We start from the raw sequence: 16007 nt of genomic DNA on the forward strand, positions 1-16007 counted from the left end.
GCACTAAACTTTCAACATTTGAATAGGTACTTAAAAACTCAGTTTGTTACAGATCTATGACTAGAAAATCCTAACACACAGTGCAGAGCTGCATCTCAAATTAATCGCCAGGCTCCCACCTTTCAGATGACGTATACTTATTATATGTGGCAGTGCTTGACCTGACACATATTGACCTGCTATTTCCCTCTAAAGATCCACTGCCCCCCCCCCCCCCCCCCCCAAACCAAAAGAGAGGGGTTGAGTAGAAGAGGATATTAGAGTATACACAGTATTGTGTGTCTAATAGCATCAATCACTTTGGCTTTCTTCTAATAATAGTCTTATGATGGCGACCTAGGGCTTCCCAGCACTCTTAATTATTTCTCTGATTAGTGCTAATAAGTGTGTGTGCGCTGGGCATTGTTTCTTAATGGGGCATAATATTGGCAGCCCTGGCACAAAGCTGGTCTCGTTGGGGAGCTGGTGACACCCGGGGCTAGCAAATCCCTTTCTAAAGCTACTCATTACACTGAGTAACCAGGGACACAATGACAAGACCACTTAGCATATATAATAGCCAGGTACTTAGAGATTTAGGTAAAGATTAATGACAGGGTGGGGGAGCACTAAAAAGTTGGAAAGTGAGAGGAAAAAAACTTTCTCATAAAAGATTTAATAAGAAGATTGAACGACTTGGAAACTATTAATGTAATTTTTCATCTTTACATAGCCTATAGTTCACCATAAATTCATTATAGTGCTCTTTTTGATGAAATGTCAAGTGCACTTTTAATGTGACCCACGTTTACAATATTATCTTTTCAATATATATATTATATTCTATTATTATATTATAGTTTTCACTCCCTGGAGCAGATGAAAACACAGCAACCTGCATTAGCATTATGAATATACTCCCAGATGTCTCAAATTAATCCACAGAAAACACCACTCAATTTTTCAAAAGAGCAGGAAAGGTTGTTCTCTTTTTAAATTGAAAATATCATAATGAAAGATTTTTACTGCAAAAGGCAACACCCCCCCCTCCTATGTGTGTGCTCATACATAGAGAAGACGATTTCCTTCTACATCCTTTAGAAATAAGAGATTTAAATGGAGGTGTCAGCACTGGGAAGATGGATAGGTCTCAGTTAATGTGTTTTTTCTCACTGGCTATAGAAATTAACTCCTCTTCTCAACTCTGCCTCACCCGGGACCGCAGAGTAATGAACCCTAAAAGGAAAGCGCTGAGCATGTTTATCTTTTTTTCCAGTGTCTCTGCTGCCACAAACCCAAATTCCTTGACTCGACCCCTGACTTATTGAGGGGCTCAACGCTCAAAGCCAATTTCACAAACATGTCCTCCATCTCCCATTTGCTTATAGGTGTGTGTGCATTGAAGAGAAAAAAAAGAGGGCTTGGGTGTATATAGGTTAAGATTTGTGTATGATCGTGCCGCAGTGCTGTGGGGGAGTGTATATACAGTATGTGCACCTGGGGAGCTTTACTTGCCTTACATAAAATGGAGGAGTAAAGTTTTGTTTGTAGTGAAGCGTGTGTTGCATTCACTGCTGGCTGACCGGTCTGTACAGCTGGGTGAAATGTCCGAAAAATAAACTCTTTTTACGGACTTCGGGGTGATTTACGATTTTAATTGATTTTCTGCACAAATATATATATATATATATATATAGACTAAAACGTGACTGAAGCGGTTATGTTTTAAGCCCTGTACTTGTGCAAAACTGTTTTAGAACCAGACAAAATAAAAATATTGATATTGATGAATTGCGCATTTTACAGAAAAATTCGACCTAATTCAATTTATCGCACAGACCCATCAGGCTGTATTTGAAATGCAAGGATTCTCAGTGCTACTGTCTGGGTCCATACACATACCATGTCTGGATGAAAGGCAGAGACCCAAAAGACCTGCCCTCTGAAAACTGAGGGCCTCTCCTTCTGATCTCTGGAGAAGAAGGGTCCCGTTATAGTCAACACAACCCCACAAGGCATTGCCTGACTGGGCTTTTGTCCTCAATGTCCTGCCTGGATATGGTCCTCTGCTTCCTCGCTTTATTCTCCCTTAGCTTGACACCCGTGACAATTACTTCAGGCCTAGGGGAGAGGACGCACAGGACATGTGCAAGGGCACTAATAAGGTTCAGAATATAAACAGGTAGTGGTTTCAAAAGTGTGTCACTATTATGATACTGTCACAGGATCTTATGTGATTTCATTTGTTTTTCCTTTTTCAAAGATTCTAAACAAAAAAAGATTCCTCTTTATCATAATTTCAAGTCAGAAGAAGTCGTACCTCTACAAACAAGAGTGGCGCCGAGCTGAAACTCAACATTACCCCTTCTCCCCCAGCACGCAGTCCCACACTTTTCTTCTGTTTGCGGACACTTCAGATGGATATTGATGTTAATTAGGGAGCTTCTAGCTAACCGCTCAGCATTATCTAACCATTCATTAAAATTGTGTAATGTGCCCAGTGAATAATTTTCTTCTAACAAGATAACTATCCATCAGCCTGTGTCAGCTATTGAAAGGTGGGTAATGAATAGCTTCCACATGTAACCCTAAATAATGCAATGCACCGTATCAAGGGGTTGAACTCAATCAAACTGCCTCCTGCATAACCATTCTGATTGATGATTGATCCAGTGCTGAGATTCTCTGCATGTTTTGTCCAATGTTTGGCTAAAGCATTTTGCTCAGCTCTATCATGGGTGGTCGACAATTGTGTGTGTGTGTGTGTGAAAAAGGCTAGTATTTGTCAAACTGTCGTATATTCAAGTTGTAAGGTACAGATAATTTAAAAAAAAACATTTTTAAAAGCACTTTAATTCACCCGTAGAAAATCAATCCAGCACTCTAGATCCCTTCCACCAAAGCCTTGCTTCCATACCTTGGACAAGACACTTACCCCCAAATTGCTCCCAAAGGCTGCGGCTACGGTGTGTGAATGTTTGTGTGAACGGTTAGATAGTCCTGATGGACAGGTGCTACCTTGCATGGTAGCCCCTGCCATCAGTGTATGAATGGGTGTGAAAGGGTGATTGACATGTAGTGTTGAAGCGCTTTGAGTGGTCGGAAGACTAAAAAGGCGGTATGCAAGTACAAGTCCATTTAAAATGTACCATAGCTTCACGATTTCTCCCCACAAAGCCTGAGTATTTTGACATAGTGTCTCTTTGGTCACAAAACGGCTCATCCATCACTTTTTGCTGCTCCCACCAACTTGCATTACTGGAAGTTGGAACCACCAGAGAGTTGTCTGCCTGCAGTCTCTGTTCTCGCTCTGAAAAAATTGTGTCTGCCAATTGCACAAAAGCAGTCCTAAAAACTTCATCCACAAAAACCCTTTTCATATTCGTGATATTATTCTTTCATTACCCTCCTGTGGATGTGCCACAGCCACATTTAATACCCAAGAATGATAGTCAAACTCCGAGCCTCTATTTGATTATAATCCATCTCCCTCATCAAAGATCAGCCCCTCTGATTGCTTTGTGCTGTGTTTGACAAGATTAAGCCCTTTTCCCTTTTGTTAAACATGACTATTGTGTTAGATATGGTGCTTCCTACTCAAGGTTTTTTTGAGCAGCTGTACTACTCGACAATATGAGCTGGACTAATATATCTCTATTTCATACATTCTAACTGTATTTATATATCTTGGCTACATTGCATTGTAGAGAAATGTTTTGCCTCCTATTGAATTACTTATTCTGTGCTAAAGCTCTATTCTGGTCGTTTCCCTTTTTGACTGCTGTTTTTGTTCAATGTTTGTACTGAGGCCTAGAGTAAATAAATCTAAACTTGAATCTGATTATTGCATCACAGCAACATGATGATTCTTGAGAGAGAGGCAGTTATTGTTTGATTATGAGTTTCCCCAAAAGCTACCTCTCCTTTAGAAATGTTCCATTTGCCGGAAACTGCTGCAAAAAAAAATTGTGTTTGCTACTTCTAACCCCATATGTGTACAGTTAACTGAAGTTGCATTACATGATTAAAGTCCTCCCAACAGCTGCCATGGGAGACACTGCCAAGTCATTAAGGCATTTCACTCCTAAACTCAATTAAACCAAAACTGGTGAATCAGCTTTCAGTTTGGACATGAACTGCGAGTCAGTTTCCAACCAGATACGCACCAGACCAATCCGCAAACTATGGGGAGTGACGGATAACATCTTTCGCCAAATCTCAAAACTCCTCGTCAACGCCTAGCCTATTTTAAAAAGCCTAAAAGCAAAGCATAATTCTACAGCTGCCTGGCTTCTCTCTCATCACATATTCTTCCTGAAACAATATTTGCCAGCAATGTTTTGCATTTAGAAAATTCAAACGAGCAACGACAGCTTGGCAGTGATTCATTCATCCATCGAGGTGAAGGAAAGGTTCGTGTTGACGTCTGAGTGAAGGAGAAAGGTGTCAACTATTGCACAGCTGACATGAAAGGGTGTCTGTGCCAAGCAAGTTCATCTTTGGCCTTCACCTGCTGCTGTAAGGTTATACTTCAATTATTCAGTGTTAAAAGAATATAGCTGGATCTATTGTTAGGCCTTTGTAAAGCAGCGTTGGGTACGTCATTTTTTATCAACTGTTGACATTTAAAGACCTATTATTGTATATTATTATAGTTTGCAATGAGAAAAAATACGCAAGTTTTAGAGGTTAATGCATCACAGTTCACAATAATTGCACTTTATCATTTACTTTTTGTGTTCTTGAAAGAAAGTGTGTTTTCACGCGTCACTCAGTACAATAATCAGTCATCTTTCAATTGATTAGTATTGAACAGGAACCTTATCAAACCCCTGCTGGTATATTATAGCCGTTTAGTATTATCTAGCTGTGTAATGCCTCATATCAACAGACTTGCTTTTGTCAGTTAAATCTGTAGAGGCTGTTGAAAGCAGGTAGTTTGGCGGGGGAATAAACATCCAGGCAGTAGCATTTAGCTTGGCAAGCAGCGCCCAGAGATTGAACTTCTGTCCTTCAAGCTCTAACAGGATAACAATTTTGTAGTCATTTGCATACTAGCTCACCTGCATTATGTATGTGTTCACAAATGCAACCAAGTGTGTTCATGTGAAAATAGCTGCGTGTGTGTGTGTATACACGCACACGTGTACACAAAAACCTTTGGCCCTACATTTTAATGGAGCGTTGCCTTCGATATATTCCCAGTATCCCAGTGTCATGTGCGCAGTAAAAAACAACAACTTTAATCCTGTTAATAAATGTGCAAGACGAGAAATATTTTCTTTCCAGCAGAGATCTAGCTGTGATATTTGGTTTTGTCTTTATCCCTTTCCCTGATAAAGGAACTTGTCTTTCTTGTTTCTATGATGTTTTACAAAAAGCCATTGAACAGATTAAATCCAATAGTTATGAATGAAATTGCCACGCTCACTCTGTCACTGGTTCATTTACACCAGCATCTGCACTGTCCAACTGAAAAGTGAACTGCTTCGGATTCTTAGTCAAAAATAGTCTTTCGAAGTTCACATTTGCAGTATTTCTTTGTAATTAAAGTAACAAGCACAGAAGGCATTATTCAAAATGTTTATTCCTCTTCTGCATTACAACATTTTGGAGGTAGAGTGAATGGGATCTTCAAAAATACTATTTCTGCAAACAAGTTAACCTCCAGCTAACGAAAAGCTGGAGTTCGGAATGTGACTCTGTTGCAGTCCACCCTTCATTTCACCCTCTGCTTTCATTCCATTACTCTAATCAAGCGAAGCATCATATTGGATTTTTGACCACTACAGGAACTTCACATATCTGTTATACTTTCTGTGTGTTTGTCAAATAGTCTGGGCCACACTGAGGGATAGAAAGCACATCACACACACAAAAGCAAACAAAGATTAGTCTCTTCTGTGAAAACCTCACCACACTTCTGTTTACAGCCCACACATCAGCCAGCTGCTGTTGTAAAAAGCCACCACGTTATATTTTACAGGTCCCATTGCTTTAAAAAAACAAATGGGAGACGGCGCAATATGAAATCATGTAAAAAAACGAATAAATTAAAAATAAGTTGCCTTTACATGGTGGTAATATAAAAAGGAAATTTGGATACAATCAGGCGAACCTTGCAATAAAGATCTTGAGCAGAAATGGTAGTTTTCAGGGGTTTACTGCGTTTATGTAGCCACAGGCTATGACCGCAGTTGCCTGGCGACTTTCTTCTCATGCCACTCCCCTCATCTCTGACCCAGAAGCCCCAGCAGTCGCACAAAAGGATTGGCTGAGATTACTGTGCTCCACTGCTTTAAAAAACGACCTGCCCAGGGGCATATTTGATTGGTTAAAACACGGCATCTGTGGCTATTTTCCATGTGGAAAAATGGAAGCCCACAGCAATGCGTCAGTGGAGCAGGTTCATAATACATATTTATACCTGCAGTCTGTGGAGCATTTATACCTTTACACTTTTCATTTATGTGTTGCTTCTTATCTACTAACCCCTGGGTGTGTTTCTCATTTATGTGGGCAGATTTGCCTTTGTGTATTTTTTACTATTATCATATTCATTTTCTGCTGCTCACCTTGTGGAGAAAAGCTCCAGGGAATGAATGAAAGCAGGTGACAAAGAAAAAAGGAGCAACCCTAATATCAAACTTTTGAAAGACTTTCCTTTGCTTGATTTTTTATTGTACGGTTTACACAGAGTATTTTACCTGCACTGTAATCCCAATATTGCATTTTAGCCTGTGGTGTTGACAAACCTCTTAAAGATGAGATATGTTAAATATTGCTGGCTAATTGGACTTTAGAGAAGTTCCGTTGATATTCTTCATATCATCTTCATTTATATTATCTTTGTTCATTTTGACGTTCTTGAACACGTGTTGTGTCTATGACGAATCCTGAACTGTGCCCTGTGGAGTAATTTACAACGTGATGAAGATGTAACGGTGAAGTGGAGCCTCCTCACTGACATACACTACCACATGACCGATCAAAGGATGAGATCAACATGTTCTCCTATCTTGAATAAGGCGCTATAAAAAAAACAAGAGCTCATTATGGGCTCTGGTTTGAATGAATTGTAATCATATGCTGATAAGATCACAGCAATTTCCTCTTGGTTCGCGACCTTTAAAACGATCCCTCTCTGGGTGTAATTCCATTGCTAATTGGTGAGAGGTGAGACAGGAGCGATTATGAACTGTGCAATCATTGGTCAAATTGGATATACTGTAGAGAGCAATAATGCATCTCGTCTGTTACCAAGAGAACCTCGGAAGCGCAGCCGGAGTGATTTGCAGCGCCACCGCTTTTTGACTGACATCAAATCGAACAATGCTGTAATGGCAATGGAAATCTGTGCAGATACAATTGCTTGCTGCCATTATGCACCAGGGCCTCTTTTGCTTTTGTGGAGAAGACACAAAATTGCTATGCTATTATCTAACCGTTCTCTTCTTCTCATCATCTCTTCTTGAATAAAGTTGCCCTTAGAGAGAGATAAGCAGGGAGTGGAGAGACTTTTTTTTTTTTTAAGATACCTTAGACAATCCTGTGTTGGTTGTCGGAAAGACTGATGGAGGGAAGTGTGTGTGATGTGTGTGTGTGTGTGTGTGTGTGTTTGTCTGTCTATCTGCAAAACAGAGGAGGATAGAGAAATGTATTTGGGCTCGTTCTTGAGCCAGTGATCCAGTGGAGATTGAAGGGATTTCCTGTTCTTTATGTCGCCTACACAGTCAACCCCTCCTACTATCGCTGCTGTCGTTTACCTTCGTACTTGACCCTCAGACTATCCAAATCCTCTCCCACTCCTTCTCACCATTCGCAGTCTCTTTCCCTCCCACACCATCGCTATTTTCTCCATCCATTACTCCCTCCCATCATCATCCGTCTGTCTGCTTTCCTGACTCTTCAACTCTCCTGCTGTTTTTTTCTTTTTTTTTTACACTTTACTCCCTTGATTTCACTTGTCTGTTTCCTCCTTCCAATCACCCCTCCTCCTTCTCTTCACTTCTTTCTCTTTTCTTCAGTCCATCCACTCCCCAAGGGAGAAGTATGGGTCTGATGAACATGGAGAGCCCGGAACAAATCAGTCTATCGATCTGTCGATGTATCCCTCTCTCTGCCCCTCTGATCGTCAGCAGAAAACAAAGTGTTTATTAAGCGAAACCTTCCCAATCTCCTTCTTCCCCCGCCCCACCCCACCCCTCTGCACTCCACTATCCCCCTCACTTGGTAATGGAGAGCCTGTTTCTGGGACCTGTCCACCCAGCTGAGACTTGTCGTGTCTTCCAATTACATTTCTTTAGCAGAGTCCCACCTGTCAAGGTTCCTAACTTCTGCATTTCTTCACCTTCTTTCTTACCCTGTCCACCTCTACTGCCAATTTAAAGTTGGCCTGCACTATTCCCAAAGAGAGAGCACAGAGCTAGCTCTTATTTATGACGATGCACTGCAGCAAAGTAGAGCCACAAGGAGTGGAGTGTTTATCAGTCATCTGCAGTCTATAGGGCTTAAATTGGGCCTGAATTTTGTACGGAACGATTGCATTATGGGTTCTTCTGAAAGGCTTGAATTTGATTGAAATGGAAAGCAGTGCCTTCTTGCTCTGAAAATACATCACTACTGATTAGATTACGAAGAACTGCAGGGGTGGAAGGGAGGGTGTTCGGAGTGGTGGCAGATATGAGGGTGAAATGCAAGTAAAACTTCCTATAACAGTCGAGTGGTAAGAGACAGGGAGAGGGAGGAATAAATAATGATGGTGGCACGAGAGAAACTGACAGAGAAATTCCTGGATCTCTTGATCTTTCCCTCTGGTTGAAGTAACCTCATATCGATACGGTATTAGCTGGAGTCAGAGGTTCTGCAGCAGAGCAAGCCCGCCTTTACTTTGACAGATAGACGGAACAGATCCATGCCATTCCCAGCTGCGGGGCTCCCAGGCCTTGCATAATCAATCAGCCATTAATGGAGTAAGTGGCTGTGGAAGGATATTAAATGTTAATTGCTGTAAGGTATTGATAACACCCATTGATCTCCTAGATAATTGCAACCAGTGAAAACAAAGATACATTATATGAGTCTAAGCTCCTTTTACCAGAAGGCAGGTCTAAACAATGATGAATGGGCATATGGATGAGATGTGCTTTTGTTTTGTACATCTCTTGGTTGTGCGTCCTCAAGGGAATTTTTTATGGCAACTCTAACTTAGTAGACCTACACGGATGAGCTATCTGCTATTACTTTGTAAGTTTAGCTCGACAAGCTTTTTATTAATTTTACCCATCAATCATGTTCCTTTGATTAGTTTCCTCCAGATTTAATCCTGTTTGACGAGGCAACATTGTAATAATTGTGTCCTTGTTTTTGTAGGTGCTGGACAGAATGCAAGCATATACTTATGTTGTAAAAAACACTGATTCTGTCTGAAATTGTAATTTCAGTCTTTTGCAAAACAAACTTATTTTCAAAAGATATTGTTTGTCTTAAACAGCTGCACAGTAGATGATAAAAGACCTAACTGCATGGTTATAGAATGTAATTGCAGACTTATAAACTTGACAATTAAATATGCTCTGTATATGTTTATGAGTAACTACATTGTACAACCTCACTTTCTTGAATTCAAATCTTTAAGATGGGGACAAGCTTGATTTTCCTTTTTGTATCTCACTCTCTTTTTCCCTGTATTTCATCTCATCTGCCTCCTCATCGTCTCTTGCATGCTACTTGTTCTCAGATGCTGTCTGTTTGCTGGGAAAGGTTGATTTCCACCAAATGACTTGTTGGGAATAGAAGCAGACAGCAGCATCAGTCAGTTCATTATAGATTAACCCCTGAGTGGAGTGTGAGGTCGATCAGAGAGCAAAACAACAATCTACAACCTCCAGTCAGGGGGGGGGGGGGGGAAGAGTCAAGACTTGGTGTTTTTACTGTGTGTGTGTGCGTGTGAATGTAGCTGATATGTTAATGCTTTCACACGAGGACTGCATGTTTGTGCTGAGGTAGAGGGTGCGGTGGACAGAGAGTTGTGGCTACTCCCAGGCCACCAGAGAGGAGTTGGCAGGCCCTGGCGAGGCGTCGTGTCAGAATGCCTGTTGAATAATGCATGTCCTCAGAGCATTTGGGCTCTCTAATACCACATGACTGTGAGACAACCCTCCTAAAATCAATAACACTTAGAAGTTGCTTTATAATGAAGGAGACACTAAAATTCTATCATCAGGCAATTAGTTGAACTCCCGTTCCTCACCCGCCCTCGAACCGTTTCTCTCTGGCCACGGCATCGGGCACATCAATTCGTTAAGAGTGAGTAATGTGAAGACAAGGTCCGCCATTGATGGACTGTTTCTTTGGGTTGGATTAGGCAATTTGCCCAGTAATTTTGCTTGCTGTTTTTGAACACCATAATTTAAGAGGTTTTAGTTTTTTGCTCAGTGTTTATGTGAGTGGGTTGAGGGAAAGGTACAGCGAACGCGTGAGGAAAAGAGAGCGAGTGCCTGACATTCTGCTCTCTTCCCTGTTGTTTCCTTTCCTCTTCTCCCTGCCGCTATAAGACCTTGGGCACATGTATTACTACTTACCCCTACACTCTGGATACATATCAAACACATTACACATAGAACTGTGATAAGAGCTCGCTAAAAGAGTCCACGCTGTTTTAAGTGTAGACTGGCCAATCGTCAGAGCGAGTCCAGCGTTTAGAGGCAGAGTTTGGGGAGTATGCTCTGTATTGGTCATTCACACATTTGCACACACTCCATTATAATACCCATTCTTCTAGCGTCATGCTATGCGGTCTGTGCGAAGGCATAATGACTGAATGAGCTCTGCAGACAGAAGTGCTCTCCGCTCTACTCCACCGGGGAGGTCAAGGGTCAGGGAGCGATAATGCAGTGTAAATGTACTGCCATGGGATTTGGAGTTCATTAGAGGTCCATTATGGTCTTTGAGTGGCATCCCTCTCTCAGGGAGCAGTAAGAAAGGAGATGTGCGCTCCATCATAAATGGCCTGTGTTGTCTTCGGCATAGTGATTTGTGATCGATGATCTAGGGTCAAGGATATGTTGTAAAAAAATAAATAACCACAACATTTTAGTCTAATATTTGCAGTGAGCAGCTTTGAAAAACATTTGTAAGGGAAGCCGTGAATCTATCTTGAGTTCTGAATGGTTTGTGTCTGTGTATGTTCACAAAGCAAGTGAAACTTCAGCGACAATCCTTTATACTGCAGAGCCAGCACTCTCTTGCTTAAGACTTGGAAGAGGCTCCTCCACAACCTCTTCAACCCCATTATCTGTCATATTCACAATCAGCGGCTGTAAAACCCACTGCTGTCGTCTGCAAGTAACCAAATTTATTAGGCAAGCGCAAGGAAGGGAGGCCGTACCTGCTTAATTTGAACCAGGGCCAGCATCTCATTATTCATCTTCTTCACTGTTTATTGGTGAAAGGTAGGGAAGGAAGGTAGGGAAGGAGGTGTAGAGCGAGCAGTCAGGGAGTCATGGAGTCATCCAGGGCTGCGTGGTTCTACAGGGGATCTCTTCCCTTCGCTGTCTGGGTCCTGGAGGTCAAGCTGAGCGTGGGTCCCCTCTGTCAGTCTGAACTGATAGAATAATGGCATAATTAACTGGAAAGAAGATTTTCCCCCGGGGACGAGCTCTGCTACTCCATTAGAAGACGCTGGAGCCTTAGTCCTGGCTGTAATTAGGTCTCCATGGGTTCTAATTGTCCTGCAGTTTTAGAGTTTAAATGGTAGCGGTATGGCAGAATTGGATCTGCAATGAGGAAAGCGGAACAACTTTCACACACACAGACACACTGAAGGTGTTCTCTTCTGTGCCCCAGAGCCAATTAAGGCTGTTACGGATAAGTAGATTTTGGCCAAATGTTCTTTGTTAACTCGGATGGATGTGAACTTGAAGCCAAATATTAGTATCCTGATGATTCTCTGGATTAGTGTTGAAATAAGTGAATCAATTAGTAGATCGACAGAAAATTAACCATTTATATTTTAATATTTGATTGTTAGTTATCAAACTAAACTGTGATCCCCACTTGCAGTGTTTTAATATCATTGTCAATTTTACAATGTTGAGGGTTTTGGATTGTTCATCTGACAAAGCCAGTCATTTTAGATGTCACCTTGGACTCTGTGGTAGTTTTCACTACTTCCAGCATGGAACAGATGGAGCCCCATCATTCGTTTAAATATAACTGTTGTGTGTATGTGCAAGCCTGATAGATTACATTGTACAGTAACGGCGAATGCTGTATTTCTACTGTTTGAATTGTAATTGTTGGTATGAAAGATAAAATGATTGCAGAGTTGTGCAATCCTGGTAGTTTCATAAACCCCTGTGCACTGTTTGGGTGTCTGATAAGCCTTCGAACTCGTGGATCTGTTACTCAAACAAGCCTTCCTGAATTATGTTTCGTAGTCTCACAGTAAACCAAAACCCAGCCAAACCAGCACAGATAGATTGTTGTGAATAGGTTTTATTTACACATGTATGCACAATAGTGTTTCAGTATATTTGATGGATTTAAAACTCCCAGTGCCTGAACAGAGCATATGCCGCGCAGCTCCCCCTGAAGCCCGTTGGCTCTCCCGCACCCTCCAACACATGTGGACACTTTATCTGGTTCTAGCAGAGTTATGCTCTTAACACAACAAAAGAATAAGTGTCTGTTAATAGTCTATTGACTCCCCGATACGTTAACAATGCCTGAGCCAGCTAGCTGTGGCTCTTCCACCCCACAAACAGCTCTAACTGATCTCCCATTGAAAGAGATAGCCGTACATATCGGTTTTTCATACAGCCGCTTGCTCTGCGCTCCACTGGATACAGAGGAGTGCTCCACTTCGTCCCTGTTTCTGATTTATTTGAATTTTCATCACCTCAATTGATCGAGACTCTTTACTCAAGGGACAAAGATACAGACTAAATGACTATTGACTGGCAAATGTTTGAAAAACGCATTTGTCAGACCACCAGTGCTATTGATGAAGGTGTATTAAAAAAAATGTATCTGAAGAATCAATGAAGAGGAAGAAGAAAGTCCATAGCGGTGGACTACCAGTGAGTGTTTTGCTCTCTTATTTGTGCTCACTCTCTCGCTGTAGCTCTGGCTATATTCTTCTTTTTCTTTCTGTCTTTCTTTTGTCTCCTAGTGCTTATGTGCTAACCACTGCTGGCGCATTGCAGTAAACTAGGGGAGGTAGAGTAGTAGGGTGTGTGTTGTGTCTGTGTGTGTGTGTGTGTGTGTGTGTGTGTGTGTGTGTGTGAGGAGTTGCAGCAGACAGAGGCATCGACAAGCATCCCTGGGTTTACTGTCTCCATAAATCCCACTTACTCACTGCAGACATGCACACATGCACATGCTCCACAACCAAAGATACTGACCTTTTCTCGCAAGTTCTTCTTTTTGTCTTTTTTTTTATCTCGGTACAAAACGGTGAAGATGAATCACATTGGAATGTAAATGTCACGTTTATTCCTTTTGAGTTAGGAAAGAAGTTTGGGGCATCAAAACGTTAACAGAATGGTTTAAATGAAACACTGAAGAAGTTATTTGAGGATATTTGCGTTCGTCGTTGTACTTACACTTTGACACCACCCTCTAGATGAAGCAAAGAGCGTAATGAATACTTCAATAGATGAGAATTAAAGGATGAGTTTTTCCTCAAACAAAATCAATCTCTCTTAAAGGGCAGTGTCTAATATTCGGCTGAGGCCTGAACATTTAGCGTGAGTTAGGAATCTATTTCCTTTGCATTTGGTATAGCTCAAATCTGCATGACATCTAAACTGAGATGTTAATATTTCTGCGTTTAAATCTGAATGTTTAGTTTGAATTGCGGACCAATCAGAGCTGCAGTCATCTGTACAGAAATGTTAGCTGTCTGGGATGCTAGCTGTACAGTTTGATGGTTGTGTTTGCTGTACGATTTTAACATCCTCATTTCATGACTGGCTGGACTTTATAGAGGAGATGATGAAAGGTGCAACAGTCCACACCATCTCGTATATCATGTCCTCTTCACACACACTCGCTCGGTCTCTGTCTATATCCTTCTCTCTCTCTCTCTGTCTCTGTTTTATCTCCCCCCATAAGCTGCCATACCTTCCAGCTAATGCTCTGTCAAGATCATTAGTGAGTGATGGACAGCTATTGATGTATGTCATCACTCACTGGTAGAATGTGTGTATGTTTATGGACTGATGCGAGTCCCAGTCAAATTGGAGCAGCTCTGTAAAGGTGCAGAGTGACCTTTGACATTTGAAAGCATAAAACACAGGAGGCTGGAATGATGATGGACCTAGATGAGAGGAAATGACTTCGGTATGGGTTTGATTTTGTTTGGCCTTTATTGCCTTGGAGGAAAATGATGGGAAAGAAATGGTTTAGGTAATATGTGTGGAGTGCTTTGAAGTAGTATTGATAGCATTGTTTACAAGCGAAAAGCCCACGAGATGATACGACCAATTATAACAACCAACTGTGATGCCAGAACTGGAGAGGAAAAATCAATTTATGTCCAATGTCGGCTTCATATGTGCCTCTTTAGTTATTTGTGTCATTCAAGAGGTCTTTGAATACATGCTTGTTGACCGTAGGTGCAAAAATTAGTCCCAAAAGCACTTGGGAGCTGAGGTTTCCCATTTGGACGGCTCTTGTAATTCTTTGTCTAAGCAGCGTATAGTGGTGAAAGGTTTCAATTGAAAAATCCAGGTCAAGGGGACTTCTGAGAGTTAATTAGGGGACAAAGAGATGACTTGAACCTACTCCTGCTTGTTTTGAGCGTGAGTAGGTGAGTGATTAGAGGCTCTAAGGTCATGATGCATCACTTTCTTGCAGAGGGGGGAGACCTGTGTATGTGTGTGTAACTGTTTGTGACACCCAGTCAGCAAACAAAACTTGTCTCGGTGATGAATGACATTGTAAACATTGAGCGCAGGCCAAAACAGGCCCCCGGAGACCATCCGTGTGTGAGATCAGCAGAAAAAGCTCTTATCGGGCCTAATACGGGCCTTCCCCTCAGCGTCGGGATGGTATGTGCTTTGCATCCTAATGTCCTAATCTATTCTTCATTAAAGCTCAACGCAGCAGTTAACGCGCCCTCTGATAGCATCAAACTGTGTCCTCGCAGCAGCACAGACGAGGCCTGCGTGCCACTGATAAAGTTTCAAAATGCAATAGAGATGGCTAAAATACGGCTCAGGCAACGCCACCTCGGGATGCCGACGGCGGCGACTGCCACAGCCTCCGTAAGTACCCGATCTCATTAAGAACCCTGAAGTGTTAATTTAAAGGGAGAGCTCTCCATATTTCACTTGCTCCCATAATTCAGAGAGGATGTTGACGTGTCATGAGGTGCCACGTGTTCCCGTGGTGGATGCTGCCATCTGGCCGGGTTTACAGCGGGCTGCTCAGGCCGTCATGAGGGCTCACACAGCTGATGTTTAACTGGCACCAACTTGAACCCTAAACCAGGCGGAGTGTGTGTGTGTGTGTGGGCAGGAGCACTCCCACACCTACAGTCTGTTAAGTTGTACTGCCTCACTATGACAGATGTGGCAGTGCGAGTGCCAGCATTTGCCAGATAACACAAGACTACAAGGGACATATTCATGAACAGCATGCCAACACCAAGTTTCAAGTCTGCAGTAAAAATAGAACAATAAAAAGAGAACATTTAATTGGAAATGTTCGTCAATCTGTTTCCCCACCTCGAGTGAAAGATCCTTTGGGAAAAAAAGGGGAACACAAAGAAGAGTACGATGTAAATCTCAGAAAGACTGAATAATAATGGATTGTGGAGAAGAAGAAAAAAATAATTGCAGGAAAAAATTAAGAGAAAAGGGAGACCGATGATTGACAATGACAAGTAAGATAATGGAGAGAGAGACAGAGAGAGAGAGAGAGAGAGAGAGAGACAGAGAGGGAGAGTGATCCAAATTCACCGGGCGCTCCTGCATTCAGGCAACAAGCCCATTATGCACACAAACCCATGACGACTGTGC

Source organism: Pholis gunnellus, assembly GCF_910591455.1.
Source record: "Pholis gunnellus genome assembly, chromosome: 22".
Lineage (NCBI taxonomy): Eukaryota > Metazoa > Chordata > Actinopteri > Perciformes > Pholidae > Pholis > Pholis gunnellus.